The 26758-nt window shown below is 47.5% G+C and overlaps 41 non-coding genes across 41 annotated transcripts; 8 read left to right on the top strand and 33 right to left on the bottom strand.

Moving 5' to 3' along the window:
• Positions 1 to 213: 213 nt before the first annotated feature.
• On the bottom strand, positions 214 to 327 carry LOC140321035 (U5 spliceosomal RNA). The gene has a single exon (XR_011918796.1). It is a non-coding gene; the product is annotated as a U5 spliceosomal RNA (small nuclear RNA).
• Positions 328 to 731: 404 nt separating this feature from the next.
• Positions 732 to 922, bottom strand: LOC140320348 (U2 spliceosomal RNA). The gene has a single exon (XR_011918205.1). It is a non-coding gene; the product is annotated as a U2 spliceosomal RNA (small nuclear RNA).
• Positions 923 to 1171: 249 nt separating this feature from the next.
• Positions 1172 to 1285, bottom strand: LOC140265614 (U5 spliceosomal RNA). Its single transcript, XR_011906322.1, has one exon. It is a non-coding gene; the product is annotated as a U5 spliceosomal RNA (small nuclear RNA).
• A 409-nt stretch (positions 1286 to 1694) lies between these two features.
• Positions 1695 to 1885, bottom strand: LOC140266508 (U2 spliceosomal RNA). Its single transcript, XR_011907132.1, has one exon. It is a non-coding gene; the product is annotated as a U2 spliceosomal RNA (small nuclear RNA).
• Positions 1886 to 2142: 257 nt separating this feature from the next.
• Positions 2143 to 2256, bottom strand: LOC140265835 (U5 spliceosomal RNA). Its single transcript, XR_011906524.1, has one exon. It is a non-coding gene; the product is annotated as a U5 spliceosomal RNA (small nuclear RNA).
• An 850-nt stretch (positions 2257 to 3106) lies between these two features.
• Positions 3107 to 3270, top strand: LOC140266154 (U1 spliceosomal RNA). The gene has a single exon (XR_011906809.1). It is a non-coding gene; the product is annotated as a U1 spliceosomal RNA (small nuclear RNA).
• Positions 3271 to 5156: 1886 nt separating this feature from the next.
• LOC140266239 (U2 spliceosomal RNA) lies at positions 5157 to 5347 on the bottom strand. Its single transcript, XR_011906886.1, has one exon. It is a non-coding gene; the product is annotated as a U2 spliceosomal RNA (small nuclear RNA).
• A 249-nt stretch (positions 5348 to 5596) lies between these two features.
• Positions 5597 to 5710, bottom strand: LOC140321033 (U5 spliceosomal RNA). Its single transcript, XR_011918794.1, has one exon. It is a non-coding gene; the product is annotated as a U5 spliceosomal RNA (small nuclear RNA).
• Positions 5711 to 6114: 404 nt separating this feature from the next.
• On the bottom strand, positions 6115 to 6305 carry LOC140320347 (U2 spliceosomal RNA). The gene has a single exon (XR_011918204.1). It is a non-coding gene; the product is annotated as a U2 spliceosomal RNA (small nuclear RNA).
• A 249-nt stretch (positions 6306 to 6554) lies between these two features.
• On the bottom strand, positions 6555 to 6668 carry LOC140265613 (U5 spliceosomal RNA). Its single transcript, XR_011906321.1, has one exon. It is a non-coding gene; the product is annotated as a U5 spliceosomal RNA (small nuclear RNA).
• A 409-nt stretch (positions 6669 to 7077) lies between these two features.
• LOC140266507 (U2 spliceosomal RNA) lies at positions 7078 to 7268 on the bottom strand. The gene has a single exon (XR_011907131.1). It is a non-coding gene; the product is annotated as a U2 spliceosomal RNA (small nuclear RNA).
• Positions 7269 to 7525: 257 nt separating this feature from the next.
• LOC140265834 (U5 spliceosomal RNA) lies at positions 7526 to 7639 on the bottom strand. The gene has a single exon (XR_011906523.1). It is a non-coding gene; the product is annotated as a U5 spliceosomal RNA (small nuclear RNA).
• Positions 7640 to 8489: 850 nt separating this feature from the next.
• Positions 8490 to 8653, top strand: LOC140266153 (U1 spliceosomal RNA). Its single transcript, XR_011906808.1, has one exon. It is a non-coding gene; the product is annotated as a U1 spliceosomal RNA (small nuclear RNA).
• A 1886-nt stretch (positions 8654 to 10539) lies between these two features.
• On the bottom strand, positions 10540 to 10730 carry LOC140266238 (U2 spliceosomal RNA). The gene has a single exon (XR_011906885.1). It is a non-coding gene; the product is annotated as a U2 spliceosomal RNA (small nuclear RNA).
• Positions 10731 to 10979: 249 nt separating this feature from the next.
• On the bottom strand, positions 10980 to 11093 carry LOC140321032 (U5 spliceosomal RNA). The gene has a single exon (XR_011918793.1). It is a non-coding gene; the product is annotated as a U5 spliceosomal RNA (small nuclear RNA).
• Positions 11094 to 11497: 404 nt separating this feature from the next.
• LOC140320345 (U2 spliceosomal RNA) lies at positions 11498 to 11688 on the bottom strand. Its single transcript, XR_011918203.1, has one exon. It is a non-coding gene; the product is annotated as a U2 spliceosomal RNA (small nuclear RNA).
• A 249-nt stretch (positions 11689 to 11937) lies between these two features.
• On the bottom strand, positions 11938 to 12051 carry LOC140320941 (U5 spliceosomal RNA). Its single transcript, XR_011918710.1, has one exon. It is a non-coding gene; the product is annotated as a U5 spliceosomal RNA (small nuclear RNA).
• A 376-nt stretch (positions 12052 to 12427) lies between these two features.
• LOC140320145 (U2 spliceosomal RNA) lies at positions 12428 to 12618 on the bottom strand. Its single transcript, XR_011918020.1, has one exon. It is a non-coding gene; the product is annotated as a U2 spliceosomal RNA (small nuclear RNA).
• A 249-nt stretch (positions 12619 to 12867) lies between these two features.
• On the bottom strand, positions 12868 to 12981 carry LOC140320795 (U5 spliceosomal RNA). Its single transcript, XR_011918575.1, has one exon. It is a non-coding gene; the product is annotated as a U5 spliceosomal RNA (small nuclear RNA).
• Positions 12982 to 13390: 409 nt separating this feature from the next.
• On the bottom strand, positions 13391 to 13581 carry LOC140320243 (U2 spliceosomal RNA). The gene has a single exon (XR_011918110.1). It is a non-coding gene; the product is annotated as a U2 spliceosomal RNA (small nuclear RNA).
• Positions 13582 to 13856: 275 nt separating this feature from the next.
• LOC140266049 (U5 spliceosomal RNA) lies at positions 13857 to 13970 on the bottom strand. The gene has a single exon (XR_011906719.1). It is a non-coding gene; the product is annotated as a U5 spliceosomal RNA (small nuclear RNA).
• Positions 13971 to 14380: 410 nt separating this feature from the next.
• On the bottom strand, positions 14381 to 14571 carry LOC140320415 (U2 spliceosomal RNA). The gene has a single exon (XR_011918266.1). It is a non-coding gene; the product is annotated as a U2 spliceosomal RNA (small nuclear RNA).
• A 249-nt stretch (positions 14572 to 14820) lies between these two features.
• On the bottom strand, positions 14821 to 14934 carry LOC140320940 (U5 spliceosomal RNA). Its single transcript, XR_011918709.1, has one exon. It is a non-coding gene; the product is annotated as a U5 spliceosomal RNA (small nuclear RNA).
• A 739-nt stretch (positions 14935 to 15673) lies between these two features.
• Positions 15674 to 15837, top strand: LOC140321046 (U1 spliceosomal RNA). Its single transcript, XR_011918806.1, has one exon. It is a non-coding gene; the product is annotated as a U1 spliceosomal RNA (small nuclear RNA).
• Positions 15838 to 16425: 588 nt separating this feature from the next.
• On the top strand, positions 16426 to 16589 carry LOC140266150 (U1 spliceosomal RNA). Its single transcript, XR_011906806.1, has one exon. It is a non-coding gene; the product is annotated as a U1 spliceosomal RNA (small nuclear RNA).
• Positions 16590 to 17189: 600 nt separating this feature from the next.
• On the top strand, positions 17190 to 17353 carry LOC140266506 (U1 spliceosomal RNA). The gene has a single exon (XR_011907130.1). It is a non-coding gene; the product is annotated as a U1 spliceosomal RNA (small nuclear RNA).
• A 600-nt stretch (positions 17354 to 17953) lies between these two features.
• LOC140266494 (U1 spliceosomal RNA) lies at positions 17954 to 18117 on the top strand. Its single transcript, XR_011907119.1, has one exon. It is a non-coding gene; the product is annotated as a U1 spliceosomal RNA (small nuclear RNA).
• Positions 18118 to 18715: 598 nt separating this feature from the next.
• Positions 18716 to 18879, top strand: LOC140266481 (U1 spliceosomal RNA). The gene has a single exon (XR_011907108.1). It is a non-coding gene; the product is annotated as a U1 spliceosomal RNA (small nuclear RNA).
• A 608-nt stretch (positions 18880 to 19487) lies between these two features.
• On the top strand, positions 19488 to 19651 carry LOC140321022 (U1 spliceosomal RNA). Its single transcript, XR_011918784.1, has one exon. It is a non-coding gene; the product is annotated as a U1 spliceosomal RNA (small nuclear RNA).
• Positions 19652 to 21065: 1414 nt separating this feature from the next.
• LOC140265619 (U5 spliceosomal RNA) lies at positions 21066 to 21181 on the bottom strand. The gene has a single exon (XR_011906327.1). It is a non-coding gene; the product is annotated as a U5 spliceosomal RNA (small nuclear RNA).
• Positions 21182 to 21590: 409 nt separating this feature from the next.
• Positions 21591 to 21781, bottom strand: LOC140320181 (U2 spliceosomal RNA). Its single transcript, XR_011918052.1, has one exon. It is a non-coding gene; the product is annotated as a U2 spliceosomal RNA (small nuclear RNA).
• Positions 21782 to 22056: 275 nt separating this feature from the next.
• LOC140320753 (U5 spliceosomal RNA) lies at positions 22057 to 22170 on the bottom strand. Its single transcript, XR_011918538.1, has one exon. It is a non-coding gene; the product is annotated as a U5 spliceosomal RNA (small nuclear RNA).
• A 384-nt stretch (positions 22171 to 22554) lies between these two features.
• Positions 22555 to 22745, bottom strand: LOC140320211 (U2 spliceosomal RNA). Its single transcript, XR_011918081.1, has one exon. It is a non-coding gene; the product is annotated as a U2 spliceosomal RNA (small nuclear RNA).
• Positions 22746 to 23020: 275 nt separating this feature from the next.
• On the bottom strand, positions 23021 to 23134 carry LOC140265612 (U5 spliceosomal RNA). The gene has a single exon (XR_011906320.1). It is a non-coding gene; the product is annotated as a U5 spliceosomal RNA (small nuclear RNA).
• Positions 23135 to 23520: 386 nt separating this feature from the next.
• LOC140320288 (U2 spliceosomal RNA) lies at positions 23521 to 23711 on the bottom strand. Its single transcript, XR_011918150.1, has one exon. It is a non-coding gene; the product is annotated as a U2 spliceosomal RNA (small nuclear RNA).
• A 275-nt stretch (positions 23712 to 23986) lies between these two features.
• Positions 23987 to 24100, bottom strand: LOC140320939 (U5 spliceosomal RNA). The gene has a single exon (XR_011918708.1). It is a non-coding gene; the product is annotated as a U5 spliceosomal RNA (small nuclear RNA).
• A 384-nt stretch (positions 24101 to 24484) lies between these two features.
• LOC140320237 (U2 spliceosomal RNA) lies at positions 24485 to 24675 on the bottom strand. Its single transcript, XR_011918104.1, has one exon. It is a non-coding gene; the product is annotated as a U2 spliceosomal RNA (small nuclear RNA).
• A 274-nt stretch (positions 24676 to 24949) lies between these two features.
• LOC140265611 (U5 spliceosomal RNA) lies at positions 24950 to 25063 on the bottom strand. The gene has a single exon (XR_011906319.1). It is a non-coding gene; the product is annotated as a U5 spliceosomal RNA (small nuclear RNA).
• A 386-nt stretch (positions 25064 to 25449) lies between these two features.
• On the bottom strand, positions 25450 to 25640 carry LOC140320284 (U2 spliceosomal RNA). The gene has a single exon (XR_011918146.1). It is a non-coding gene; the product is annotated as a U2 spliceosomal RNA (small nuclear RNA).
• A 274-nt stretch (positions 25641 to 25914) lies between these two features.
• Positions 25915 to 26028, bottom strand: LOC140320938 (U5 spliceosomal RNA). The gene has a single exon (XR_011918707.1). It is a non-coding gene; the product is annotated as a U5 spliceosomal RNA (small nuclear RNA).
• A 384-nt stretch (positions 26029 to 26412) lies between these two features.
• On the bottom strand, positions 26413 to 26603 carry LOC140320529 (U2 spliceosomal RNA). Its single transcript, XR_011918367.1, has one exon. It is a non-coding gene; the product is annotated as a U2 spliceosomal RNA (small nuclear RNA).
• Between the last annotated feature and the right edge of the window lie 155 nt (positions 26604 to 26758).

Here is a 26758-nt window from a genome sequence, read left to right as displayed (position 1 = left end):
GCACAATGCGCACTTGTCCCGGTGTTCTTTTTATGGCCATAGGTGGCCAGAGAGTCACTGAGCACTCTTCAACCCTTTTAAATGGTATAACTTTGCACTCCCGCGAGCACCATTCAAGCAACATCGGCACAGTCACAACAAGTAAGGCGACTCTACTCAGGGAAGTCACTCTGCACAGGAACAAGATTTCTTTTGCACAGACAGAAAGGGCTTCACCCGCAAAGGTAAAGCCTGCCAAAAATAGAATCAACTCATTAGTGCTGCTCTCCACGGAAGTCTTTAGTAAAAGGCGAAAGACTTGTACGTTATGAAGAGAAACCAGAGTACGATTATCCGTCACTGCGGGAGCAGGGCACCAGGCCAGTTGGCATAGCCACCTTCCCCATGGTAAGCTTTGCTTGGTTGAGACGCTTGCTCCCCCTTGCTCCTCGGCTGACCAAGTAGGAACAATCGGGCCCTATTCGATGGCTGCCTTGTCTTTTACTCTGTGCAAAAAACAAGGCAGCCACAAACACCACGGGAAACACCGTATTGAGGCTTTGTTCTGAGCGCTCATTCGGTGTCGCGTTTCTTTCAAGCAATTCTCCCGGTTAGCTGGCACCCGGCTCGCTCCCAGAGTTAAAGTCTGCCTCGCATTCACTCCTTTTTCTCAGCAGACTAAAAGAAAATTTCATCTTGGGCTCCCTGAAACTTCCATCCTGCACCACTGTTTGCTTTTTCACAAGAGCAGAGAAGAGCGCACCGCTCCCAGCGGCACTGCAGTACCGGGTCAATGCTTGGAGTGAACGGAGCAAGCTCCTTTTTCAACTCCTGTTCCTAAAAATCCATTTAATATGTAGTCCTCGTATAGAGGACATATCAGATATTAAACTGATAAGAACAGATACTACACTTGATCTTAGCCAAAACGCCGAGAAGCGATAACTGTCCACTGGTTCACGTCCGAGGGCCCTTCCTGGCACGATGCGCACTTGTCGCGGTGTTCTTTTTATGGCCATAGGTTGCCAGAGAGTCACTGAGTACTCTTCGGCCCTTTTAAATGGTATAACTTTGCACTCCCGCGAGCACCATTCAAGCAACATCGGCACAGTCACAACAAGTAAGGCGACTCTACTCAGGGAAGTCACTGTGCACAGGAAAAAGATTTCTTTTGCACAGACAGAAAGGGCTTCACCCGCAAAGGTAAAGCCTGCCAAAAATAGAAACAACTCATTAGTGCTGCTCTCCACGGAAGTCTTTAGTAAAAGGCGAAAGACTTGTACGCTATGAAGAGAAACCAGAGTACGATTAACTGTCACTGCGGGAGCAGGGCACCAGGCCAGTTGGCATAGCCACCTTCCCCATGGTGAGCTTTGCTTGGTTGAGACGCTTGCTCCCCCTTGCTACTCGGCTGACCAAGTAGGAACAATCGGGCCCTATTCGATGTCTGCCTTGTCTTTTACTCTGTGCAAAAGACAAGGCAGCCACAAACACCACGGGAAACACCGTATTGAGGCTTTGTTCTGAGCGCTCATTCGGTGTCGCGTTTCTTTCAAGCAATTCTCCCGGTTAGCCCGCATTCGGCTCGCTCCCAGAGCCGTGTTAAAGTCTGTCTCGAATTCACTCCCTATTCTCAGCAGACTAAAAGAAAATTTCATCGTGGGCTCCCTGAAACTTCCATCCTGCACCACTGTTTGCTTTTTCACAAGAGCAGAGAAGAGCGCACCGTTCCCAGGGGCACTGCAGTACCGGGTCGATGCTTGGAGTGAACGGAGCAAGCTCCTTTTTCAACTCCTGTTCCTAAAAATCCATTTAATATGTAGTCCTCGTATAGAGGACATATCAGATATTAAACTGATAAGAACAGATACTACACTTGATCTTAGCCAAAAGGCCGAGAAGCGATAACTGTCCACTGGTTCACGTCCGAGGGCCCTTCCTGGCACAATGCGCACTTGTCGCGGTGTTCTTTTTATGGCCATAGGTGGCCAGAGAGTCACTTTGCACCTCCGCCCAACCGCTGCACTGAGCACTCTTCAGCCCTTTTAAATGGTATAACTTTGCACTCCCGCAAGCACCATTCAAGCAACATCGGCAAAGTCACAACAAGTAAGGCGACTCTGCACAGGAACAAGATTTCTTTTGCACAGACAGAAAGGGCTTCACCCGCAAAGGTAAAGCCTGCCAAAAATAGAAACAACTCATTAGTGCTGCCTTCCACGGAAGTCTTTAGTAAAAGGCGAAAGACTTGTACGTTATGAAGAGAAACCAGAGTACGATTATCCGTCACTGCGGGAGCAGGGCACCGGGCCAGTTGGCATAGCCACCTTCCCCATGGTGAGCTTTGCTTGGTTGAGACGCTTGCTCCCCCTTGCTCCTCGGCTGACCAAGTAGGAACAATCGGGCCCTATTCGATGGCTGCCTTGTCTTTTACTCTGTGCAAAAGACAAGGCAGCCACAAAAATCACGGGAAACACCGTATTGAGGCTTTGTTCTGAGCGCTCATTCGGTGTCGCGTTTCTTTCAAGCAATTCTCCCGGTTATGCTTGGAGATGCGCTGAAAGAAATACATTTTTGCTGCAAGTTCCTTGGTTGTCTGTCTGCAGTGGAGATATGCAAGATAGCAAGGTTTGCCAAATGCTGCAGCATGTCGACACAACAGATATGCAGCTGCGCAGTTGTTAGGTGAGGTCATACAGTGCAGTCACTCTAGGCAGGTGGGCATTGCCTTAGAGATGGGGAGGAACAAAATGAAAAAAGAGGACATGTGACCACTGAAGTGGATCTTTAGCAAGGTTTGCCAAATGCTGCAGCATGTTTGCACTGGAGATATGCAGCTGCCCAGCCGTGAGGGTTTGCCTCAACTGAGAAATTTCCCAGTGTGGGTGTGGCTTTAGAGATGGGGAGGAGGGGAAAGAAATACATTTGTGCTGAAAGTTCCTTGGTTGTTTAAAAGAAGAAGTGATCAGAAAGATAATGAAAAGCCTTACTGTTTTAATCTGCAAACATTTTAGTTTCGGGGTAGCTGATGCTGCTGGCATGGCACACCAGACAGTTGAAGTTGCAGCACCGTCCGGCCGAGTGAGGCACCTGGGAAAGAGGTATCAGCCTCTGACATTTCCAACTCATACTTACCTGGCAGGAGAGACACCATGATCAAGAAGGTGGTTCATTCAAGGCGAGGCTCAGTCATTGCACACCGACTGTACTGACCCTTGCGAATTCCCCAAATGTGGGAATCTCGACTGCATAATTTCTGATAGTGGGGGACTGCGTTCGCGCTTTACCCTGATTTGGCTGTTGAACATCAGTATATCTCATCTAAAATTCCCTTTTTTGACCTTATGTCACTGTTTTAGCAACACCTTGCCGTCTTTAAAATGGATGTTTAGTAAGGTATGCTGAATGCTGCAGCATGTCTGCACAACAGATATGCAGCTGCGCAGTCAGGTGAGGTCATACAGTGCAGTCACCCCAGGCAGGTGGGCATTGCCTTAGAGATGGGGAGGAACAAAATGAAAAAAAGAGGAAATGTGACCACTGAAGTGGATGTTTAGCCAGGTTTGCCAAATGCTGCAGCATGTCTGCACTGGAGATATGCAGCTGCCCAGCCGTGAGGGTTTGCCTCAACTGAGAAATTTCCCAGTGTGGATGGGTGTGGCTTTAGAGATGGGGAGGAAGGGAAAGAAATACATTTGTGCTGCAAGTTCCTTGGTTGTTTAAAAGAAGAAGTGATCAGAAAGATAATGAAAAGCCTTACTGTTTTAATCTGCAAACATTTTAGTTCCGGGGTAGCTGCTGCTCCACTCTTCTGGGTTTTGTTTCAGTCATTAGAAGCCAAACTATTGCTTTTATAGGTTACTTTTAATCAAAGTTTAAGCCTCCAATGATGGAGAGCAGTTCATTCAGTCCTGACTAGAACCAGAAAATATCACCATATTAGTCCAGTGCTCAGGTCTCTGCACTGGCTTTCTGTCGCTCAGAGAATAGACTTTAAAACAGTTCTATTTAGCTGTGCACATGACAACTGAAAGTATTTTATTTGCACTCTTCGCTTTTAAGTTAATTAATTAGTTATTTTCTATCTTTTATGGAATTATTTTATTGGCCTTCTTGTGATTTTATGTAGCTGTAAAGCAATTTTGTTTACGAATTGTGCTCTACAAATAAACTTGCCTTGCCTTTCCTCAACCTAAAAGGAGCTTTCCATTTGTGGGGCTTCTGCAGGCCCCTCCCCGTCTTCTGCCTCACCTGACTTCTGTCCTCCATTCAGGGGTTTTGGTGGTAAATTTGAATTTCCCAGCCTAGCTGTTTTAAATAGCTCATCAACTGCCTCTGACTGCCCTCCATTTCCACCTCCTTCCTGTATTTTTAGGGATTTCAACTTGTTGGCAAAAGATTTTGGGCAATCTCTGAAGAGGTGGTTTTATTCTCCACAGAGATTGCACTTTCTGCCATTCGTACACTCTTCGATGGTGTGACCAATTTCTCTACATTTGCGACAAAATACCTTTGTGCAGGCGTCCAACAGATGCCCATGCTCCCCACGCGGCAGAGTTTCGGCTGTCCCTGGTAGTGGATGTAGCCTCTGTTTTTCTGCAAGACAATCATGGGTGGGAGATGTTTCAGGCCCTAGAAGCCCTGGGGGTCTTGCCATTGTTGGATGGGGACCCTCCAGGTGCAATTCCAAATGCCATTGCAGTATTTCAACCTGCAATGAGCAAGAAAGCAAAAACAACCAAAAACATTTTGATAAAGAATTTTAACTACAATATAGTTGGAAAACTTTAATCAAGCACAAAAATACCTCTTAAGCACAGGTTCTTAATGCCAAAGCATGCACAAAATCAAGGACACAGAGAAGGCAATCATAGTCTTAACCAAAAGATAGAGAAACAACAAATAAGAATCTACTTGGCTCTACTCTACTCCGAGAAGTCACTCTGCACAGCAACATGATTTTCTTTTGCACAAACAGAAAAGACTTAGCCCGCAAAGGTAAAGCCATCCAAAAATAGAAACAACTCATTAGTGCTGCTCTCCACGGAAGTCTTTAGTAAAAGGCGAAAGACACTCCCAGAGCCGTGTTAAAGTCTGCCTCGCATTCACTCCCTTTTCTCAGCAGACTAAAAGAAACTTCAATCCTGCACCACTTTTTGCTTTTTCACAAGAGCAGAGAAGAGCGCACCGTTCCCAGCGGCACTGCAGTACCGGGTCGATGCTTGGAGTGAACGGAGCAAGCTCCTTTTTCAACTCCTGTTCCCAAAAATCCATTTAATATGTAGTCCTCGTATAGAGGACATATCAGATATTAAACTGATAAGAACAGATACTACACTTGATCTTAGCCAAAAGGCCGAGAAGCGATAACTGTTCACTGGTTCACGTCCGAGGGCCCTTCCTGGCACAATGCGCACTTGTCCCGGTGTTCTTTTTATGGCCATAGGTGGCCAGAGAGTCACTGAGCACTCTTCAACCCTTTTAAATGGTATAAATTTGCACTCCCGCGAGCACCATTCAAGCAACATCGGCACAGTCACAACAAGTAAGGCGACTCTACTCAGGGAAGTCACTCTGCACAGGAACAAGATTTCTTTTGCACAGACAGAAAGGGCTTCACCCGCAAAGGTAAAGCCTGCCAAAAATAGAATCAACTCATTAGTGCTGCTCTCCACGGAAGTCTTTAGTAAAAGGCGAAAGACTTGTACGTTATGAAGAGAAACCAGAGTACGATTATCCGTCACTGCGGGAGCAGGGCACCAGGCCAGTTGGCATAGCCACCTTCCCCATGGTAAGCTTTGCTTGGTTGAGACGCTTGCTCCCCCTTGCTCCTCGGCTGACCAAGTAGGAACAATCGGGCCCTATTCGATGGCTGCCTTGTCTTTTACTCTGTGCAAAAAACAAGGCAGCCACAAACACCACGGGAAACACCGTATTGAGGCTTTGTTCTGAGCGCTCATTCGGTGTCGCGTTTCTTTCAAGCAATTCTCCCGGTTAGCTGGCACCCGGCTCGCTCCCAGAGTTAAAGTCTGCCTCGCATTCACTCCTTTTTCTCAGCAGACTAAAAGAAAATTTCATCTTGGGCTCCCTGAAACTTCCATCCTGCACCACTGTTTGCTTTTTCACAAGAGCAGAGAAGAGCGCACCGCTCCCAGCGGCACTGCAGTACCGGGTCAATGCTTGGAGTGAACGGAGCAAGCTCCTTTTTCAACTCCTGTTCCTAAAAATCCATTTAATATGTAGTCCTCGTATAGAGGACATATCAGATATTAAACTGATAAGAACAGATACTACACTTGATCTTAGCCAAAACGCCGAGAAGCGATAACTGTCCACTGGTTCACGTCCGAGGGCCCTTCCTGGCACGATGCGCACTTGTCGCGGTGTTCTTTTTATGGCCATAGGTTGCCAGAGAGTCACTGAGTACTCTTCGGCCCTTTTAAATGGTATAACTTTGCACTCCCGCGAGCACCATTCAAGCAACATCGGCACAGTCACAACAAGTAAGGCGACTCTACTCAGGGAAGTCACTGTGCACAGGAAAAAGATTTCTTTTGCACAGACAGAAAGGGCTTCACCCGCAAAGGTAAAGCCTGCCAAAAATAGAAACAACTCATTAGTGCTGCTCTCCACGGAAGTCTTTAGTAAAAGGCGAAAGACTTGTACGCTATGAAGAGAAACCAGAGTACGATTAACCGTCACTGCGGGAGCAGGGCACCAGGCCAGTTGGCATAGCCACCTTCCCCATGGTGAGCTTTGCTTGGTTGAGACGCTTGCTCCCCCTTGCTACTCGGCTGACCAAGTAGGAACAATCGGGCCCTATTCGATGTCTGCCTTGTCTTTTACTCTGTGCAAAAGACAAGGCAGCCACAAACACCACGGGAAACACCGTATTGAGGCTTTGTTCTGAGCGCTCATTCGGTGTCGCGTTTCTTTCAAGCAATTCTCCCGGTTAGCCCGCATTCGGCTCGCTCCCAGAGCCGTGTTAAAGTCTGTCTCGAATTCACTCCCTATTCTCAGCAGACTAAAAGAAAATTTCATCGTGGGCTCCCTGAAACTTCCATCCTGCACCACTGTTTGCTTTTTCACAAGAGCAGAGAAGAGCGCACCGTTCCCAGGGGCACTGCAGTACCGGGTCGATGCTTGGAGTGAACGGAGCAAGCTCCTTTTTCAACTCCTGTTCCTAAAAATCCATTTAATATGTAGTCCTCGTATAGAGGACATATCAGATATTAAACTGATAAGAACAGATACTACACTTGATCTTAGCCAAAAGGCCGAGAAGCGATAACTGTCCACTGGTTCACGTCCGAGGGCCCTTCCTGGCACAATGCGCACTTGTCGCGGTGTTCTTTTTATGGCCATAGGTGGCCAGAGAGTCACTTTGCACCTCCGCCCAACCGCTGCACTGAGCACTCTTCAGCCCTTTTAAATGGTATAACTTTGCACTCCCGCAAGCACCATTCAAGCAACATCGGCAAAGTCACAACAAGTAAGGCGACTCTGCACAGGAACAAGATTTCTTTTGCACAGACAGAAAGGGCTTCACCCGCAAAGGTAAAGCCTGCCAAAAATAGAAACAACTCATTAGTGCTGCCTTCCACGGAAGTCTTTAGTAAAAGGCGAAAGACTTGTACGTTATGAAGAGAAACCAGAGTACGATTATCCGTCACTGCGGGAGCAGGGCACCGGGCCAGTTGACATAGCCACCTTCCCCATGGTGAGCTTTGCTTGGTTGAGACGCTTGCTCCCCCTTGCTCCTCGGCTGACCAAGTAGGAACAATCGGGCCCTATTCGATGGCTGCCTTGTCTTTTACTCTGTGCAAAAGACAAGGCAGCCACAAAAATCACGGGAAACACCGTATTGAGGCTTTGTTCTGAGCGCTCATTCGGTGTCGCGTTTCTTTCAAGCAATTCTCCCGGTTATGCTTGGAGATGCGCTGAAAGAAATACATTTTTGCTGCAAGTTCCTTGGTTGTCTGTCTGCAGTGGAGATATGCAAGATAGCAAGGTTTGCCAAATGCTGCAGCATGTCGACACAACAGATATGCAGCTGCGCAGTTGTTAGGTGAGGTCATACAGTGCAGTCACTCTAGGCAGGTGGGCATTGCCTTAGAGATGGGGAGGAACAAAATGAAAAAAGAGGACATGTGACCACTGAAGTGGATCTTTAGCAAGGTTTGCCAAATGCTGCAGCATGTTTGCACTGGAGATATGCAGCTGCCCAGCCGTGAGGGTTTGCCTCAACTGAGAAATTTCCCAGTGTGGGTGTGGCTTTAGAGATGGGGAGGAGGGGAAAGAAATACATTTGTGCTGAAAGTTCCTTGGTTGTTTAAAAGAAGAAGTGATCAGAAAGATAATGAAAAGCCTTACTGTTTTAATCTGCAAACATTTTAGTTTCGGGGTAGCTGCTGCTGCTGGCATGGCACACCAGACAGTTGAAGTTGCAGCACCGTCCGGCCGAGTGAGGCACCTGGGAAAGAGGTATCAGCCTCTGACATTTCCAACTCATACTTACCTGGCAGGAGAGACACCATGATCAAGAAGGTGGTTCATTCAAGGCGAGGCTCAGTCATTGCACACCGACTGTACTGACCCTTGCGAATTCCCCAAATGTGGGAATCTCGACTGCATAATTTCTGATAGTGGGGGACTGCGTTCGCGCTTTACCCTGATTTGGCTGTTGAACATCAGTATATCTCATCTAAAATTCCCTTTTTTGACCTTATGTCACTGTTTTAGCAACACCTTGCCGTCTTTAAAATGGATGTTTAGTAAGGTATGCTGAATGCTGCAGCATGTCTGCACAACAGATATGCAGCTGCGCAGTCAGGTGAGGTCATACAGTGCAGTCACCCCAGGCAGGTGGGCATTGCCTTAGAGATGGGGAGGAACAAAATGAAAAAAAGAGGAAATGTGACCACTGAAGTGGATGTTTAGCCAGGTTTGCCAAATGCTGCAGCATGTCTGCACTGGAGATATGCAGCTGCCCAGCCGTGAGGGTTTGCCTCAACTGAGAAATTTCCCAGTGTGGATGGGTGTGGCTTTAGAGATGGGGAGGAAGGGAAAGAAATACATTTGTGCTGCAAGTTCCTTGGTTGTTTAAAAGAAGAAGTGATCAGAAAGATAATGAAAAGCCTTACTGTTTTAATCTGCAAACATTTTAGTTCCGGGGTAGCTGCTGCTCCACTCTTCTGGGTTTTGTTTCAGTCATTAGAAGCCAAACTATTGCTTTTATAGGTTACTTTTAATCAAAGTTTAAGCCTCCAATGATGGAGAGCAGTTCATTCAGTCCTGACTAGAACCAGAAAATATCACCATATTAGTCCAGTGCTCAGGTCTCTGCACTGGCTTTCTGTCGCTCAGAGAATAGACTTTAAAACAGTTCTATTTAGCTGTGCACATGACAACTGAAAGTATTTTATTTGCACTCTTCGCTTTTAAGTTAATTAATTAGTTATTTTCTATCTTTTATGGAATTATTTTATTGGCCTTCTTGTGATTTTATGTAGCTGTAAAGCAATTTTGTTTACGAATTGTGCTCTACAAATAAACTTGCCTTGCCTTTCCTCAACCTAAAAGGAGCTTTCCATTTGTGGGGCTTCTGCAGGCCCCTCCCCGTCTTCTGCCTCACCTGACTGCTGTCCACCATTCAGGGGTTTTGGTGGTAAATTTGAATTTCCCAGCCTAGCTGTTTTAAATAGCTCATCAACTGCCTCTGACTGCCCTCCATTTCCACCTCCTTCCTGTATTTTTAGGGATTTCAACTTGTTGGCAAAAGATTTTGGGCAATCTCTGAAGAGGTGGTTTTATTCTCCACAGAGATTGCACTTTCTGCCATTCGTACACTCTTCGATGGTGTGACCAATTTCTCTACATTTGCGACAAAATACCTTTGTGCAGGCGTCCAACAGATGCCCATGCTCCCCACGCGGCAGAGTTTCGGCTGTCCCTGGTAGTGGATGTAGCCTCTGTTTTTCTGCAAGACAATCATGGGTGGGAGATGTTTCAGGCCCTAGAAGCCCTGGGGGTCTTGCCATTGTTGGATGGGGACCCTCCAGGTGCAATTCCAAATGCCATTGCAGTATTTCAACCTGCAATGAGCAAGAAAGCAAAAACAACCAAAAACATTTTGATAAAGAATTTTAACTACAATATAGTTGGAAAACTTTAATCAAGCACAAAAATACCTCTTAAGCACAGGTTCTTAATGCCAAAGCATGCACAAAATCAAGGACACAGAGAAGGCAATCATAGTCTTAACCAAAAGATAGAGAAACAACAAATAAGAATCTACTTGGCTCTACTCTACTCCGAGAAGTCACTCTGCACAGCAACATGATTTTCTTTTGCACAAACAGAAAAGACTTAGCCCGCAAAGGTAAAGCCATCCAAAAATAGAAACAACTCATTAGTGCTGCTCTCCACGGAAGTCTTTAGTAAAAGGCGAAAGACACTCCCAGAGCCGTGTTAAAGTCTGCCTCGCATTCACTCCCTTTTCTCAGCAGACTAAAAGAAACTTCCATCCTGCACCACTTTTTGCTTTTTCACAAGAGCAGAGAAGAGCGCACCGTTCCCAGCGGCACTGCAGTACCGGGTCGATGCTTGGAGTGAACGGAGCAAGCTCCTTTTTCAACTCCTGTTCCCAAAAATCCATTTAATATGTAGTCCTCGTATAGAGGACATATCAGATATTAAACTGATAAGAACAGATACTACACTTGATCTTAGCCAAAAGGCCGAGAAGCGATAACTGTTCACTGGTTCACGTCCGAGGGCCCTTCCTGGCACAATGCGCACTTGTCCCGGTGTTCTTTTTATGGCCATAGGTGGCCAGAGAGTCACTGAGCACTCTTCAACCCTTTTAAATGGTATAACTTTGCACTCCCGCGAGCACCATTCAAGCAACATCGGCACAGTCACAACAAGTAAGGCGACTCTACTCAGGGAAGTCACTCTGCACAGGAACAAGATTTCTTTTGCACAGACAGAAAGGGCTTCACCCGCAAAGGTAAAGCCTGCCAAAAATAGAATCAACTCATTAGTGCTGCTCTCCACGGAAGTCTTTAGTAAAAGGCGAAAGACTTGTACGTTATGAAGAGAAACCAGAGTACGATTATCCGTCACTGCGGGAGCAGGGCACCAGGCCAGTTGGCATAGCCACCTTCCCCATGGTAAGCTTTGCTTGGTTGAGACGCTTGCTCCCCCTTGCTCCTCGGCTGACCAAGTAGGAACAATCGGGCCCTATTCGATGGCTGCCTTGTCTTTTACTCTGTGCAAAAGACAAGGCAGCCACAAACACCACGGGAAACACCGTATTGAGGCTTTGTTCTGAGCGCTCATTCGGTGTCGCGTTTCTTTCAAGCAATTCTCCCGGTTAGCTGGCACCCGGCTCGCTCCCAGAGTTAAAGTCTGCCTCGCATTCACTCCTTTTTCTCAGCAGACTAAAAGAAAATTTCATCTTGGGCTCCCTGAAACTTCCATCCTGCACCACTGTTTGCTTTTTCACAAGAGCAGAGAAGAGCGCACCGCTCCCAGCGGCACTGCAGTACCGGGTCAATGCTTGGAGTGAACGGAGCAAGCTCCTTTTTCAACTCCTGTTCCTAAAAATCCATTTAATATGTAGTCCTCGTATAGAGGACATATCAGATATTAAACTGATAAGAACAGATACTACACTTGATCTTAGCCAAAACGCCGAGAAGCGATAACTGTCCACTGGTTCACGTCCGAGGGCCCTTCCTGGCACGATGCGCACTTGTCGCGGTGTTCTTTTTATGGCCATAGGTTGCCAGAGAGTCACTGAGTACTCTTCGGCCCTTTTAAATGGTATAACTTTGCACTCCCGCGAGCACCATTCAAGCAACATCGGCACAGTCACAACAAGTAAGGCGACTCTACTCAGGGAAGTCACTCTGCACAGGAACAAGATTTCTTTTGCACAGAGAGAAAGGGCTTCACCCGCAAAGGTAAAGCCTGCCAAAAATAGAAACAACTCATTAGTGCTGCTCTCCACGGAAGTCTTTAGTAAAAGGCGAAAGACTTGTACGTTATGAAGAGAAACCAGAGTACGATTATCCGTCACTGCGGGAGCAGGGCACCAGGCCAGTTGGCATAGCCACCTTCCCCATGGTGAGCTTTGCTTGGTTGAGACGCTTGCTCCTCGGCTGACCAAGTAGGAACAATCGGGCCCTATTCGATGGCTGCCTTGTCTTTTACTCTGTGCAAAAGACAAGGCAGCCACAAACACCACGGGAAACACCGTATTGAGGCTTTGTTCTGAGCGCTCATTCGGTGTCGCGTTTCTTTCAAGCAATTCTCCCGGTTAGCCCGCACTCGGCTCGCTCCCAGAGCCATGTTAAAGTCTGCCTCGCATTCACTCCCTTTTCTCAGCAGACTAAAAGAAACTTCCATCCTGCACCACTGTTTGCTTTTTCACAAGAGCAGAGAAGAGCGCACCGTTCCCAACGGCACTGCAGTACCGGGTCGATGCTTGGAGTGAACGGAGCAAGCTCCTTTTTCAACTCCTGTTCCTAAAAATCCATTTAATATGTAGTCCTCGTATAGAGGACATATCAGATATTAAACTGATAAGAACAGATACTACACTTGATCTTAGCCAAAAGGCCGAGAAGCGATAACTGTCCACTGGTTCACGTCCGAGGGCCCTTCCTGGCACAATGCGCACTTGTCGCGGTGTTCTTTTTATGGCCATAGGTGGCCAGAGAGTCACTGAGCACTCTTCAGCCCTTTTAAATGGTATAACTTTGCACTCCCGCGAGCACCATTCAAGCAACATCGGCACAGTCACAACAAGTAAGGCGAATCTACTCAGGGAAGTCACTCTGCACAGGAAAAAGATTTCTCTTGCACAGACAGAAAGGGCATCACCCGCAAAGGTAAAGCCTGCCAAAAATAGAAACAACTCATTAGTGCTGCTCTCCACGGAAGTCTTTAGTAAAAGGCGAAAGACTTGTACGTTATGAAGAGAAACCAGAGTACGATTATCCGTCACTGCGGGAGCAGGGCACCAGGCCAGTTGGCATAGCCACCTTCCCCATGGTGAGCTTTGCTTGGTTGAGACGCTTGCTCCCCCTTGCTCCCCGGCTGACCAAGTAGGAACAATCGGGCCCTATTCGATGGCTGCCTTGTCTTTTACTCTGTGCAAAAGACAAGGCAGCCACAAACACCACGGGAAACACCGTATCGAGGCTTTGTTCTGAGCGCTCATTCAGTGTCGCGTTTCTTTCAAGCAATTCTCCCGGTTAGCCCGCACTCGGATCGCTCCCAGAGCCGTGTTAAAGTCTGCCTCGCATTCACTCCCTTTTCTCAGCAGACTAAAAGAAAATTTCATCTTGGGCTCCCTGAAACTTCCATCCTGCACCACTGTTTGCTTTTTCACAAGAGCAGAGAAGAGCGCACCGTTCCCAGCGGCACTGCGGTACCGGGTCGATGCTTGGAGTGAACGGAGCAAGCTCCTTTTTCAACTCCTGTTCCTAAAAATCCATTTAATATGTAGTCCTCGTATAGAGAACATATCAGATATTAAACTGATAAGAACAGATACTACACTTGATCTTAGCCAAAAGGCCGAGAAGCGATAACTGTCCACTGGTTCACGTCCGAGGGCCCTTCCTGGCACAATGCGCACTTGTCGCGGTGTTCTTTTTATGGCCATAGGTGGCCAGAGAGTCACTTTGCACCTCCGCCCACCCGCTGCACTGAGCACTCTTCAGCCCTTTTAAATGGTATAACTTTGCACTCCCGCGAGCACCATTCAAGCAACATCGGCACAGTCACAACAAGTAAGGCGACTCTACTCAGGGAAGTCACTCTGCACAGGAACAAGATTTCTTTTGCACAGACAGAAAGGGCTTCACCCGCAAAGGTAAAGCCTGCCAAAAATAGAAACAACTCATTAGTGCTGCTCTCCACGGAAGTCTTTAGTAAAAGGCGAATGACTTGTACGTTATGAAGAGAAACCAGAGTACGATTATCCGTCACTGCGGGAGCAGGGCACCAGGCCAGTTGGTATAGCCACCTTCCCCGTGGTGAGCTTTGCTTGGTTGAGACGCTTGCTCCCCCTTGCTCCTCGGCTAACCAAGTAGGAACAATCGGGCCCTATTCGATGGCTGCCTTTTTTTTTTACTCTGTTCAAAAGACAAGGCAGCCACAAACACCACGGGAAACACCGTATTGAGGCTTTGTTCTGAGCGCTCATTCGGTGTCGCGTTTCTTTCAAGCAATTCTCCCGGTGAGCCCGCAAACGGCTCGCTTCCAGAGCCGTGTTAAAGTCTGCCTCGCATTCACTCCCTTTTCTCAGCAGACTAAAAGAAAATTTCATCTTGGGCTCCCTGAAACTTACATCCTGCACCACTGTTTGCTTTTTCACAAGAGCAGAGAAGAGCGCACCGTTCCCAGCAGCACTGCAGTAACGGGTCGATGCTTGGAGTGAACGGAGCAAGCTCCTTTTTCAACTCCTGTTCCTAAAAATCCATTTAATATGTAGTCCTCGTATAGCGGACATATCAGATATTAAACTGATAAGAACAGATACTACACTTGATCTTAGCCAAAAGGCCGAGAAGCGATAACTGTCCACTGGTTCACGTCCGAGGGCCCTTCCTGGCACAATGCGCACTTGTCCCGGTGTTCTTTTTATGGCCATAGGTGGCCAGAGAGTCACTGAGCACTCTTCAGCCCTTTTAAATGGTATAACTTTGCACTCCCGCGAGCACCATTCAAGCAACATCGGCACAGTCACAACAAGTAAGGCGACTCTACTCAGGGAAGTCACCCTGCACAGGAACAAGATTTCTTTTGCACAGACAGAAAGGGCTTCACCCGCAAAGGTAAAGCCTGCCAAAAATAGAAACAACTCATTAGTGCTGCTCTCCACGGAAGTCTTTAGTAAAAGGCGAAAGACTTGTACGTTATGAAGAGAAACCAGAGTACGATTGTCCGTCACTGCGGGAGCAGGGCACCAGGCCAGTTGGCATAGCCACCTTCCCCATGGTGAGCTTTGCTTGGTTGAGATGCTTGCTCCCCCTTGCTCCTTGGCTGACCAAGTAGGAACAATCGGGCCCTATTCGATGGCTGCCTTGTCTTTTACTCTGTGCAAAAGACAAGGCAGCCACAAACACCACGGGAAACACCGTATTGAGGCTTTGTTCTGAGCGCTCATTCGGTGTCGCGTTTCTTTCAAGCAATTCTCCCGGTTAGCCCGCACTCGGCTCGGCAGTTGTCAGGTGAGGTCATACAGTGCAGTCACTCTAGGCAGGTGGGCATTGCCTTAGAGATGGGGAGGAACAAAATGAAAAAAGAGGACATGTGACCACTGAAGTGGATCTTTAGCAAGGTTTGCCAAATGCTGCAGCATGTCTGCACTGGAGATATGCAGCTGCCCAGCCGTGAGGGTTTGCCTCAACTGAGAAATTTCCCAGTGTGGATGGGTGTGGCTTTAGAGATGGGGAGGAGGGGAAAGAAATACATTTGTGCTGCAAGTTCCTTGGTTGTTTAAAAGAAGAAGTAATCAGAAAGATAATGAAAAGCCTTACTGTTTTAATCTGCAAACATTTTAGTTTCGGGGTAGCTGCTGCTGCTGGCATGGCACACCAGACAGTTGAAGTTGCAGCACCGTCCGGCCGAGTGAGGCACCTGGGAAAGAGGTATCAGCCTCTGACATTTCCAGCTCATACTTACCTGGCAGGAGAGACACCATGATAAAGAAGGTGGTTCACTCAAGGCGAGGCTCAGTCATTGCACACCGACTGTACTGACCCTTGCGAATTCCCCAAATGTGGGAATCTCGACTGCATAATTTCTGGTAGTGGGGGACTGCGTTCGCGCTTTCCCCTGATTTGGCTGTTTAACATGAATATTCCTGGTCTACATTACCCTTTTTTGACCTTGTGTCACTGTTTTAGCAACACCTTGCCGTCTTTAAAATGGATGTTTAGTAAGGTATGCTGAATGCTGCAGCATGTCTGCACAACAGATATGCAGCTGCGCAGTCAGGTGAGGTCATACAGTGCAGTCACCCCAGGCAGGTGGGCATTGCCTTAGAGATGGGGAGGAACAAAATGAAAAAAAGAGGACATGTGACCACTGAAGTGGATGTTTAGCAAGGTTTGCCAAATGCTGCAGCATGTCTGCACTGGAGATATGCAGCTGCCCAGCCGTGAGGGTTTGCCTCAACTTAGAAATTTCCCAGTGTGGGTGGGTGTGGCTTTAGAGATGGGGAGGAGGGGAAAGAAATACATTTGTGCTGCAAGTTCCTTGGTTGTTTAAAATAAGAAGTGATCAGAAAGATAATGAAAAGCCTTACTGTTTTAATCTGCAAACATTTTAATTTCGGGGTAGCTGCTGCTGCTGGCATGGTTGCAGCACCGTCCGGCCGAGTGAGGCACCTGGGAAAGAGGTATCAGCCTCTGACATTTCCAACTCATACTTACCTGGCAGGAGAGACACCATGATCAAGAAGGTGGTTCACTCAAGGCGAGGCTCAGTCATTGCACACCGACCGTACTGACCCTTGCAAATTCCCCAAATGTGGGAATCTCGACTGCATAATTTCTGGTAGTGGGGGACTGCGTTCGCGCTTTCCCTTGATTTGGCTGTTTAACATCAGTATATCTCATCTAAAATTCCCGTTTTTGACCTTGTGTCACTGTTTTAACAACACCTTGCCGTCTTTAAAATGGATGTTTAGTAAGGTACGCTGAATGCTGCAGCATGTCTACACAACAGATATGCAGCTGCGCAGTTGTCAGGTGAGGTCATACAGTGCAGTCACCCCAGGCAGGTGGGCATTGCCTTAGAGATGGGGAGGAACAAAATGAAAAAAGAGGACATGTGACCACTGAAGTGGATGTTTAGCAAGGTTTGCCAAATGCTGCAGCATGTCTGCACTGGAGATATGCAGCCGTGAGGGTTTGCCTCAACTGAGAAATTTCCCAGTGTGGGTGGGTGTGGCTTTAGAGATGGGGAGGAGGGGAAAGAAATACATTTGTGCTGCAAGTTCCTTGGTTGTTTAAAAGAAGAAGTGATCAGAAAGATAATGAAAAGCCTTACTGTTTTAATCTGCAAACGTTTTAGTTTCGGGGTAGCTGCTGCTGCTGGCATGGCACACCAGACAGTTGAAGTTGCAGCACCGTCCGGCCGAGTGAGGCACCTGAAAAAGAGGTATCAGCCTCTGACATTTCCAATTCATACTTACCTGGCAGGAGAGACACCATGATCAAGAAGGTGGTTCACTCAAGGCGAGGCTCAGTCATTGCACACCGACTGTACTGACCCTTGCGAATTCCCCAAATGTGGGAATCTCGACTGCATAATTTCTGGTAGTGGGGGACTGCGTTCGCGCTTTCCCCTGATTTGGCTGTTTAACATGAATATTTCTGGTCTACATTACCCTTTTCTGACCTTGTGTCACTGTTTTAGCAACACCTTGCCGTCTTTAAAATGGATGTTTAGTAAGGTACGCTGAATGCTGCAGTATGTCTGCACAACAGATATGCAGCTGCGCAGTTGTCAGGTGAGGTCATACAGTGCAGTCACCCCAGGCAGGTGGGCATTGCCTTAGAGATGGGGAGGAACAAAATGAAAAAAGAGGACATGTGACCACTGAAGTGGATGTTTAGCAAGGTTTGCCAAATGCTGCAGCATGTCTGCACTGGAGATATGCAGCCGTGAGGGTTTGCCTCAACTGAGAAATTTCCCAGTGTGGGTGGGTGGGGCTTTAGAGATGGGGAGGAGGGGAAAGAGATACGTTTGTGCTGCAAGTTCCTTGGTTGTTTAAAAGAAGAAGTGATCAGAAAGATAATGAAAAGCCTTACTGTTTTAATCTGCAAACGTTTTAGTTTCAGGGTAGCTGCTGCTGCTGGCATGGCACATTAGACAGTTGAAGTTGCAGCACCGTCCGGCCGAGTGAGGCACCTGAAAAAGAGGTATCAGCCTCTGACATTTCCAATTCATACTTACCTGGCAGGAGAGACACCATGATCAAGAAGGTGGTTCACTCAAGGCGAGGCTCAGTCATTGCACACCGACTGTACTGACCCTTGCGAATTCCCCAAATGTGGGAATCTCGACTGCATAATTTCTGGTAGTGGGGGACTGCGTTCGCGCTTTCCCCTGATTTGGCTGTTTAACATGAATATTTCTGATCTACATTATCCTTTTTTGACCTTGTGTCACTGTTTTAGCAACACCTTGCCATCTTTAAAATGGATGTTTAGTAAGGTACGCTGAATGCTGCAGCATGTCTACACAACAGATATGCAGCTGCGCAGTCAGGTGAGGTCATACAGTGCAGTCACCCCAGGCAGGTGGACATTGTCTTAGAGATGGGGAGGAACAAAATGTTAAAAAGAGGACATGTGACCACTGAAGTGGATGCTTAGCAAGGTTTGCCAAATGCTGCAGCATGTCTGCACTGGAGATATGCAGCCGTGAGGGTTTGCCTCAACTGAGAAATTTCCCAGTGTGGGTGGGTGTGGCTTTAGAGATGGGAAGTAGGGGAAAGAAATACATTTGTGCTGCAAGTTCCTTGGTTGTTTAAAAGAAGAAGTGATCAGAAAGATAATGAAAAGCCTTACTGTTTTAATCTGCAAACATTTTAGTTTCGGGGTACCTGCTGCTGCTGGCATGGCACACCAGACAGTTGAAGTTGCAGCACCGTCCGGCCGAGTGAGGCACCTGGGAAAGAGGTATCAGCCTCTGACATTTCCAACTCATACTTACCTGGCAGGAGAGACACCATGATCAAGAAGGTGGTTCACTCAAGGCGAGGCTCAGTCATTGCACACCGACTGTACTGACCCTTGCGAATTCCCCAAATGTGGGAATCTCGACTGCATAATTTCTGGTAGTGGGGGACTGCGTTCGCGCTTTCCCCTGATTTGGCTGTTTAACATGAATATTTCTGGTCTATATTACCCTTTTTTGACCTTGTGTCACTGTTTTAGCAACACCTTGCCATCTTTAAAATGGATGTTTAGTAAGGTACGCTGAATGCTGCAGCATGTCTGCACAACAGATATGCAGCTGCGCAGTTGTCAGGTGAGGTCATACAGTGCAGTCACCCCAGGCAGGTGGGCATTTCCTTAGAGATGGGGAGGAACAAAATGAAAAAAGAGGACATGTGACCACTGAAGTGGATGTTTAGCAAGGTTTGCCAAATGCTGCAGCATGTCTGCACTGGAGATATGCAGCTGCCCAGCCGTGAGGGTTTGCCTCAACTGAGAAATTTCCCAGTGTGGGTGGCTGTGGCTTTAGAGATGGGGAGGAGGGGAAAGAAATACATTTGTGCTGCAAGTTCCTTGGTTGTTTAAAAGAAGAAGTGATCAGAAAGATAATGAAAAGCCTTACTGCTTTAATCTGCAAACGTTTTAGTGCCGGGGTAGCTGCTGCTGCTGGCATGGCACATTAGACAGTTGAAGTTGCAGCACCGTCCGGCCGAGTGAGGCACCTGAAAAAGAGGTATCAGCCTCTGACATTTCCAGCTCATACTTACCTGGCAGGAGAGACACCATGATCAAGAAGGTGGTTCACTCAAGGCGAGGCTCAGTCATTGCACACCGACTGTACTGACCCTTGCGAATTCCCCAAATGTGGGAATCTCGACTGCATAATTTCTGGTAGTGGGGGACTGTGTTTGCGCTTTCCCCTGATTTGGCTGTTTAACATGAATATTTCTGATCTACATTACCCTTTTTTGACCTTGTGTCACTGTTTTATAACACCTTGCCATTTTTAAAATGGATGATTAATAAGGTACGCTGAAGGTTTGCCAAATGCTGCTATATGATAGCCGATAAAGAGACTGCTAACGTCACACAGGAAACCAACTTACTGCTGCTAAAGGTGCTTCTTCAAAGGTGCTCCAGAGCTTCACTGTCGCACCACTCTTCTGGGTTTTGTTTCAGTCATTAGAAGCCAAACTATTGCTTTTATAGGTTACTTTTAATCAAAGTTTAAGCCTCTAATGATGGAGAGCAGTTCATTCAGTCCTGACTAGAACCAGAAAATATCACCATATTAGTCCAGTGCTCAGGTCTCTGCACTGGCTTTCTGTCGCTCAGAGAATAGACTTTAAAACAGTTCTATTTAGCTGTGCACATGACAACTGAAAGTATTTCATTTGCACTCTTCGCTTTTAATTTAATTAATTAGTTATTTTCTATCTTTTATGGAATTATTTTATTGGCCTTCTTGTGATTTTATGTAGCTGTAAAGCAATTTTGTTTACGAATTGTGCTCTACAAATAAACTTGCCTTGCCTTTCCTCAACCTAAAAGGAGCTTTCCATTTGTGGGGCTTCTGCAGGCCCCTCCCCGTCTTCTGCCTCACCTGACTGCTGTCCACCATTCAGGGGTTTTGGTGGTAAATTTGAATTTCCCAGCCTAGCTGTTTTAAATAGCTCATCAACTGCCTCTGACTGCCCTCCATTTCCACCTCCTTCCTGTATTTTTAGGGATTTCAACTTGTTGGCAAAAGATTTTGGGCAATCTCTGAAGAGGTGGTTTTATTCTCCACAGAGATTGCACTTTCTGCCATTCGTACACTCTTCGATGGTGTGACCAATTTCTCTACATTTGCGACAAAATACCTTTGTGCAGGCGTCCAACAGATGCCCATGCTCCCCACACGGCAGAGTTTCGGCTGTCCCTGGTAGTGGATGTAGCCTCTGTTTTTCTCCAAGACAATCATGGGTGGGAGATGTTTCAGGCCCTAGAAGCCCTGGGGGTCTTGCCATTGTTGGATGGGGACCCTCCAGGTGCAATTCCAAATGCCATTGCAGTATTTCAACCTGCAATGAGCAAGAAAGCAAAAACAACCAAAAACATTTTGATAAAGAATTTTAACTACAATATAGTTGGAAAACTTTAATCAAGCACAAAAATACCTCTTAAGCACAGGTTCTTAATGCCAAAGCATGCACAAAATCAACGACACAGAGAAGGCAATCATAGTCTTAACCAAAAGATAGAGAAACAACAAATAAGAATCTACTTGGCTCTACTCTACTCCGAGAAGTCACTCTGCACAGCAACATGATTTTCTTTTGCACAAACAGAAAAGACTTCACCCGCAAAGGTAAAAACATCCAAAAATAGAAACAACTCATTAGTGCTGCTCTCCACGGAAGTCTTTAGTAAAAGGCGAAAGACTTGTACGTTATGAAGAGAAACCAGAGTACGATTATCCGTCACTGAGGGAGCAGGGCACCAGGCCAGTTGGCATAGCCACCTTCCCCATGGTGAGCTTTGCTTGGTTGAGACGCTTGCTCCCCCTTGCTCCTCGGTTGACCAAGTAGGAACAATCGGGCCCTATTCGATGGCTGCCTTGTCTTTTACTCTGTGCAAAAGACAAGGCAGCCACAAACACCACGGGAAACACCGTATTGAGGCTTTGTTCTGAGCGCTCATTCGGTGTCGCGTTTCTTTCAAGCAATTATCCCGGTTAGCCCGCACTCGGCTCGCTCCCAGAGCCGTGTTAAAGTCTGCCTCGCATTCACTCCCTTTTCTCAGCAGACTAAAAGAAAATTTCATCTTGGGCTCCCTGAAACTTCCATCCTGCACCACTGTTTGCTTTTTCACAAGAGCAGAGAAGAGCGCACCGTTCCCAGCGGCACTGCAGTACCGGGTCGATGCTTGGAGTGAACGGAGCAAGCTCGTTTTTCAACTCCTGTTCCCAAAAATCCATTTAATATGTAGTCCTCGTATAGAGGACATATCAGATATTAAACTGATAAGAACAGATACTACACTTGATCTTAGCCAAAAGGCCGAGAAGCGATAACTGTCCACTGGTTCACGTCCGAGGGCCCTTCCTGGCACAATGCGCACTTGTCGCGGTGTTCTTTTTATGGCCATAGGTGGCCAGAGAGTCACTTTGCACCTCCGCCCACCCGCTGCACTGAGCACTCTTCAGCCCTTTTAAATGGTATAACTTTGCACTCCCGCGAGCACCATTCAAGCAACATCGGCACAGTCACAACAAGTAAGGCGACTCTACTCAGGGAAGTCACTCTGCACAGGAACAAGATTTCTTTTGCACAGACAGAAAGGGCTTCACCCGCAAAGGTAAAGCCTGCCAAAAATAGAAACAACTCATTAATGCTGCTCTCCACGGAAGTCTTTAGTAAAAGGCGAAAGACTTGTACGTTATGAAGAGAAACCAGAGTACGATTATCCGTCACTGCGGGAGCAGGGCACCAGGCCAGTTGGCATAGCCACCTTCCCCATGGTGAGCTTTGCTTGGTTGAGACGCTTGCTCCCCCTTGCTCCTCGGCTAACCAAGTAGGAACAATCGGGCCCTATTCGATGGCTGCCTTGTTTTTTACTCTGTGCAAAAGACAAGGCAGCCACAAACACCACGGGAAACACCGTATTGAGGCTTTGTTCTGAGCGCTCATTCGGTGTCGCGTTTCTTTCAAGCAATTCCCGGTTTGCCCACACTCGGCTCGCTCCCAGAGCCGTGTTAAAGTCTGCCTCGCATTCACTCCCTTTTTTCAGCAGACTAAAAGAAACTTCCATCCTGCACCACTTTTTGCTTTTTCACAAGAGCAGAGAAGAGCGCACCGTTCCCAGCGGCACTGCAGTACCGGGTCGATGCTTGGAGTGAATGGAGCAAGCTCCTTTTTCAACTCCTGTTCCTAAAAATCCATTTAATATGTAGTCCTTGTATAGAGGACATATCAGATATTAAACTGATAAGAACAGATACTACACTTGATCTTAGCCAAAAGGCCGAGAAGCGATAACTGTCCACTGGTTCACGTCCGAGGGCCCTTCCTGGCACAATGCGCACTTGTCGCGGTGTTCTTTTTATGGCCAAAGGTGGCCAGAGAGTCACTTTGCACCTCAGCCCACCCGCTGCACTGAGCACTCTTCAGCCCTTTTAAATGGTATAACTTTGCACTCCCGCGAGCACCATTCAAGCAACATCGGCACAGTCACAACAAGTAAGGCGACTCTTCTCAGGGAAGTCACTGTGCACAGGAAAAAGATTTCTTTTGCACAGACAGAAAGGGCTTCACCCGCAAAGGTAAAGCCTGCCAAAAATAGAAACAACTCATTAGTGCTGCTCTCCACGGAAGTCTTTAGTAAAAGGCGAAAGACTTGTACGCTATGAAGAGAAACCAGAGTACGATTATCCGTCACTGCGGGAGCAGGGCACCAGGCCAGTTGGCATAGCCACCTTCCCCATGGTGAGCTTTGCTTGGTTGAGACGCTTGCTCCCTCTTGCTACTCGGCTGACCAAGTAGGAACAATCGGGCCCTATTCGATGGCTGCCTTGTCTTTTACTCTGTGCAAAAGACAAGGCAGCCACAAACAACACGGGAAACACCGTATTGAGGCTTTGTTCTGAGCGCTCATTCGGTGTCGCGTTTCTTTCAAGCCATTCTCCCGGTTAGCCCGCACTCGGCTCGCTCCCAGAGCCGTGTTAAAGTCTGCCTCGCATTCACTCCCTTTTCTCGGCAGACTAAAAGAAACTTCCATCCTGCACCACTTTTTGCTTTTTCACAAGAGCAGAGAAGAGCGCACCGTTCCCAGCGGCACTGCAGTACCGGGTCGATGCTTGGAGTGAACGGAGCAAGCTCCTTTTTCAACTCCTGTTCCTAAAAATCCATTTAATATGTAGTCCTCGTATAGAGGACATATCAGATATTAAACTGATAAGAACAGATACTAAACTTGATCTTAGCCAAGAGGCCGAGAAGCGATAACTGTCCACTGGTTCACGTCCGAGGGCCCTTCCTGGCACAATGCGCACTTGTCGCGGTGTTCTTTTTATGGCCATAGGTGGCCAGAGAGTCACTTTGCACCTCCGCCCACCCGCTGCACTGAGCACTCTTCAGCCCTTTTAAATGGTATAACTTTGCACTCCCGCGAGCACCATTCAAGCAACATCGGCACAGTCACAACAAGTAAGGCGACTCTACTCAGGGAAGTCACTCTGCACAGTAACAAGAATTCTTTTGCACAGACAGAAAGGGCTTCACCCGCAAAGGTAAAGCCTGCCAAAAATAGAAACAACTCATTAGTGCTGCTCTCCACGGAAGTCTTTAGTAAAAGGCGAAAGACTTGTACGTTATGAAGAGAAACCAGAGTACGATTATCCGTCACTGCGGGAGCAGGGCACCAGGCCAGTTGGCATAGCCACCTTCCCCATGGTGAGCTTTGCTTGGTTGAGACGCTTGCTCCCCCTTGCTCCTCGGCTAACCAAGTAGGAACAATCGGGCCCTATTCGATGGCTGCCTTGTCTTTTACTCTGTGCAAAAGACAAGGCAGCCACAAACACCACGGGAAACACCGTATTGAGGCTTTGTTCTGAGCGCTCATTCGGTGTCGCGTTTCTTTCAAGCAATTCCCGGTTTGCCCACACTCGGCTCGCTCCCAGAGCCGTGTTAAAGTCTGCCTCGCATTCACTCCCTTTTCTCAGCAGACTAAAAGAAACTTCCATCCTGCACCACTTTTTGCTTTTTCACAAGAGCAGAGAAGAGCGCACCGTTCCCAGCGGCACTGCAGTACCGGGTCGATGCTTGGAGTGAACGGAGCAAGCTCGTTTTTCAACTCCTGTTCCTAAAAATCCATTTAATATGTAGTCCTCGTATAGAGGACATATCAGATATTAAACTGATAAGAACAGATACTACACTTGATCTTAGCCAAAAGGCCGAGAAGCGATAACTGTCCACTGATTCACGTCCGAGGGCCCTTCCTGGCACAATGCGCACTTGTCGCGGTGTTCTTTTTATGGCCATAGGTGGCCAGAGAGTCACTTTGCACCTCCGCCCACCCGCTGCACTGAGCACTCTTCAGCCCTTTTAAATGGTATAACTTTGCACTCCCGCGAGCACCATTCAAGCAACATCGGCAGAGTCACAACAAGTAAGGCGACTCTACTCAGGGAAGTCACTCTGCACAGGAAGAGATTTCTTTTGCACAGACAGAAAGGGCTTCACCCGCAAAGGTAAAGCCTGCCAAAAATAGAAACAACTCATTAGTGCTGCTCTCCACGGAAGTCTTTAGTAAAAGGCGAAAGACTTGTACGCTATGAAGAGAAACCAGAGTACGATTATCCGTCACTGCGGGAGCAGGGCACCAGGCCAGTTGGCATAGCCACCTTCCCCATGGTGAGCTTTGCTTGGTTGAGACGCTTGCTCCCTCTTGCTACTCGGCTGACCAAGTAGGAACAATCGGGCCCTATTCGATGGCTGCCTTGTCTTTTACTCTGTGCAAAAGACAAGGCAGCCACAAACAACACGGGAAACACCGTATTGAGGCTTTGTTCTGAGCGCTCATTCGGTGTCGCGTTTCTTTCAAGCCATTCTCCCGGTTAGCCCGCACTCGGCTCGCTCCCAGAGCCGTGTTAAAGTCTGCCTCGCATTCACTCCCTTTTCTCGGCAGACTAAAAGAAACTTCCATCCTGCACCACTTTTTGCTTTTTCACAAGAGCAGAGAAGAGCGCACCGTTCCCAGCGGCACTGCAGTACCGGGTCGATGCTTGGAGTGAACGGAGCAAGCTCCTTTTTCAACTCCTGTTCCTAAAAATCCATTTAATATGTAGTCCTCGTATAGAGGACATATCAGATATTAAACTGATAAGAACAGATACTACACTTGATCTTAGCCAAAATGCCGAGAAGCGATAACTGTCCATTGGTTCACGTCCGAGGGCCCTTCCTGGCACAATACGCACTTGTCGCTGTGTTCTTTTTATGGCCATAGGTGGCCAGAGAGTCACTTTGCACCTCCGCCCACCCGCTGCACTGAGCACTCTCCAGCCCTTTTAAATGGTATAACTTTGCACTCCCGCAAGCACCATTCAAGCAACATCGGCACAGTCACAACAAGTAAGGCGACTCTACTCAGGGAAGTCACTCTGCACAGGAAGAGATTTCTTTTGCACAGACAGAAAGGGCTTCACCCGCAAAGGTAAAGCCTGCCAAAAATAGAAACAACTCATTAGTGCTGCTCTCCACGGAAGTCTTTAGTAAAAGGCGAAAGACTTGTACGTTATGAAGAGAAACCAGAGTACGATTATCCGTCACTGCGGGAGCAGGGCACAAGGCCAGTTGGCATAGCCACCTTCCCCATGGTGAGCTTTGCTTGGTTGAGACGCTTGCTCCCCCTTGCTCCTCGGCTAACCAAGTAGGAACAATCGGGCCCTATTCGATGGCTGCCTTTTTTTTTACTCTGTGCAAAAGACAAGGCAGCCACAAACACCACGGGAAACACCGTATTGAGGCTTTGTTCTGAGCGCTCATTCGGTGTCGCGTTTCTTTCAAGCAATTCCCGGTTTGCCCACACTCGGCTCGCTCCCAGAGCCGTGTTAAAGTCTGCCTCGCATTCACTCCCTTTTCTCAGCAGACTAAAAGAAACTTCCATCCTGCACCAGTTTTTGCTTTTTCACAAGAGCAGAGAAGAGTGCACCGTTCCCAGCGGCACTGCAGTACCGGGTCGATGCTTGGAGTGAACGGAGTAAGCTCCTTTTTCAACTCCTGTTCCTAAAAATCCATTTAATATGTAGTCCTCGTATAGAGGACATATCAGATATTAAACTGATAAGAATAGATACTAAACTTGATTTTAGCCAAGAGGCCGAGAAGCGATAACTGTCCACTGGTTCACGTCCGAGGGCCCTTCCTGGCACAATGCGCACTTGTCCCGGTGTTCTTTTTATGGCCATAGGTGGCCAGAGAGTCACTGAGCACTCTTCAACCCTTTTAAATGGTATAACTTTGCACTCCCGCGAGCACTATTCAAGC

Source organism: Leuresthes tenuis, unplaced genomic scaffold (assembly GCF_036924035.1).
Source record: "Leuresthes tenuis unplaced genomic scaffold, fLeuTen1.0.hap1 SCAF_12, whole genome shotgun sequence".
In the NCBI taxonomy this organism is placed as follows: Eukaryota; Metazoa; Chordata; class Actinopteri; order Atheriniformes; family Atherinopsidae; genus Leuresthes; species Leuresthes tenuis.
The sequence above is the reverse complement of the archived record's forward strand: the minus strand, read 5'-3'. Positions and strand labels throughout refer to the sequence as shown.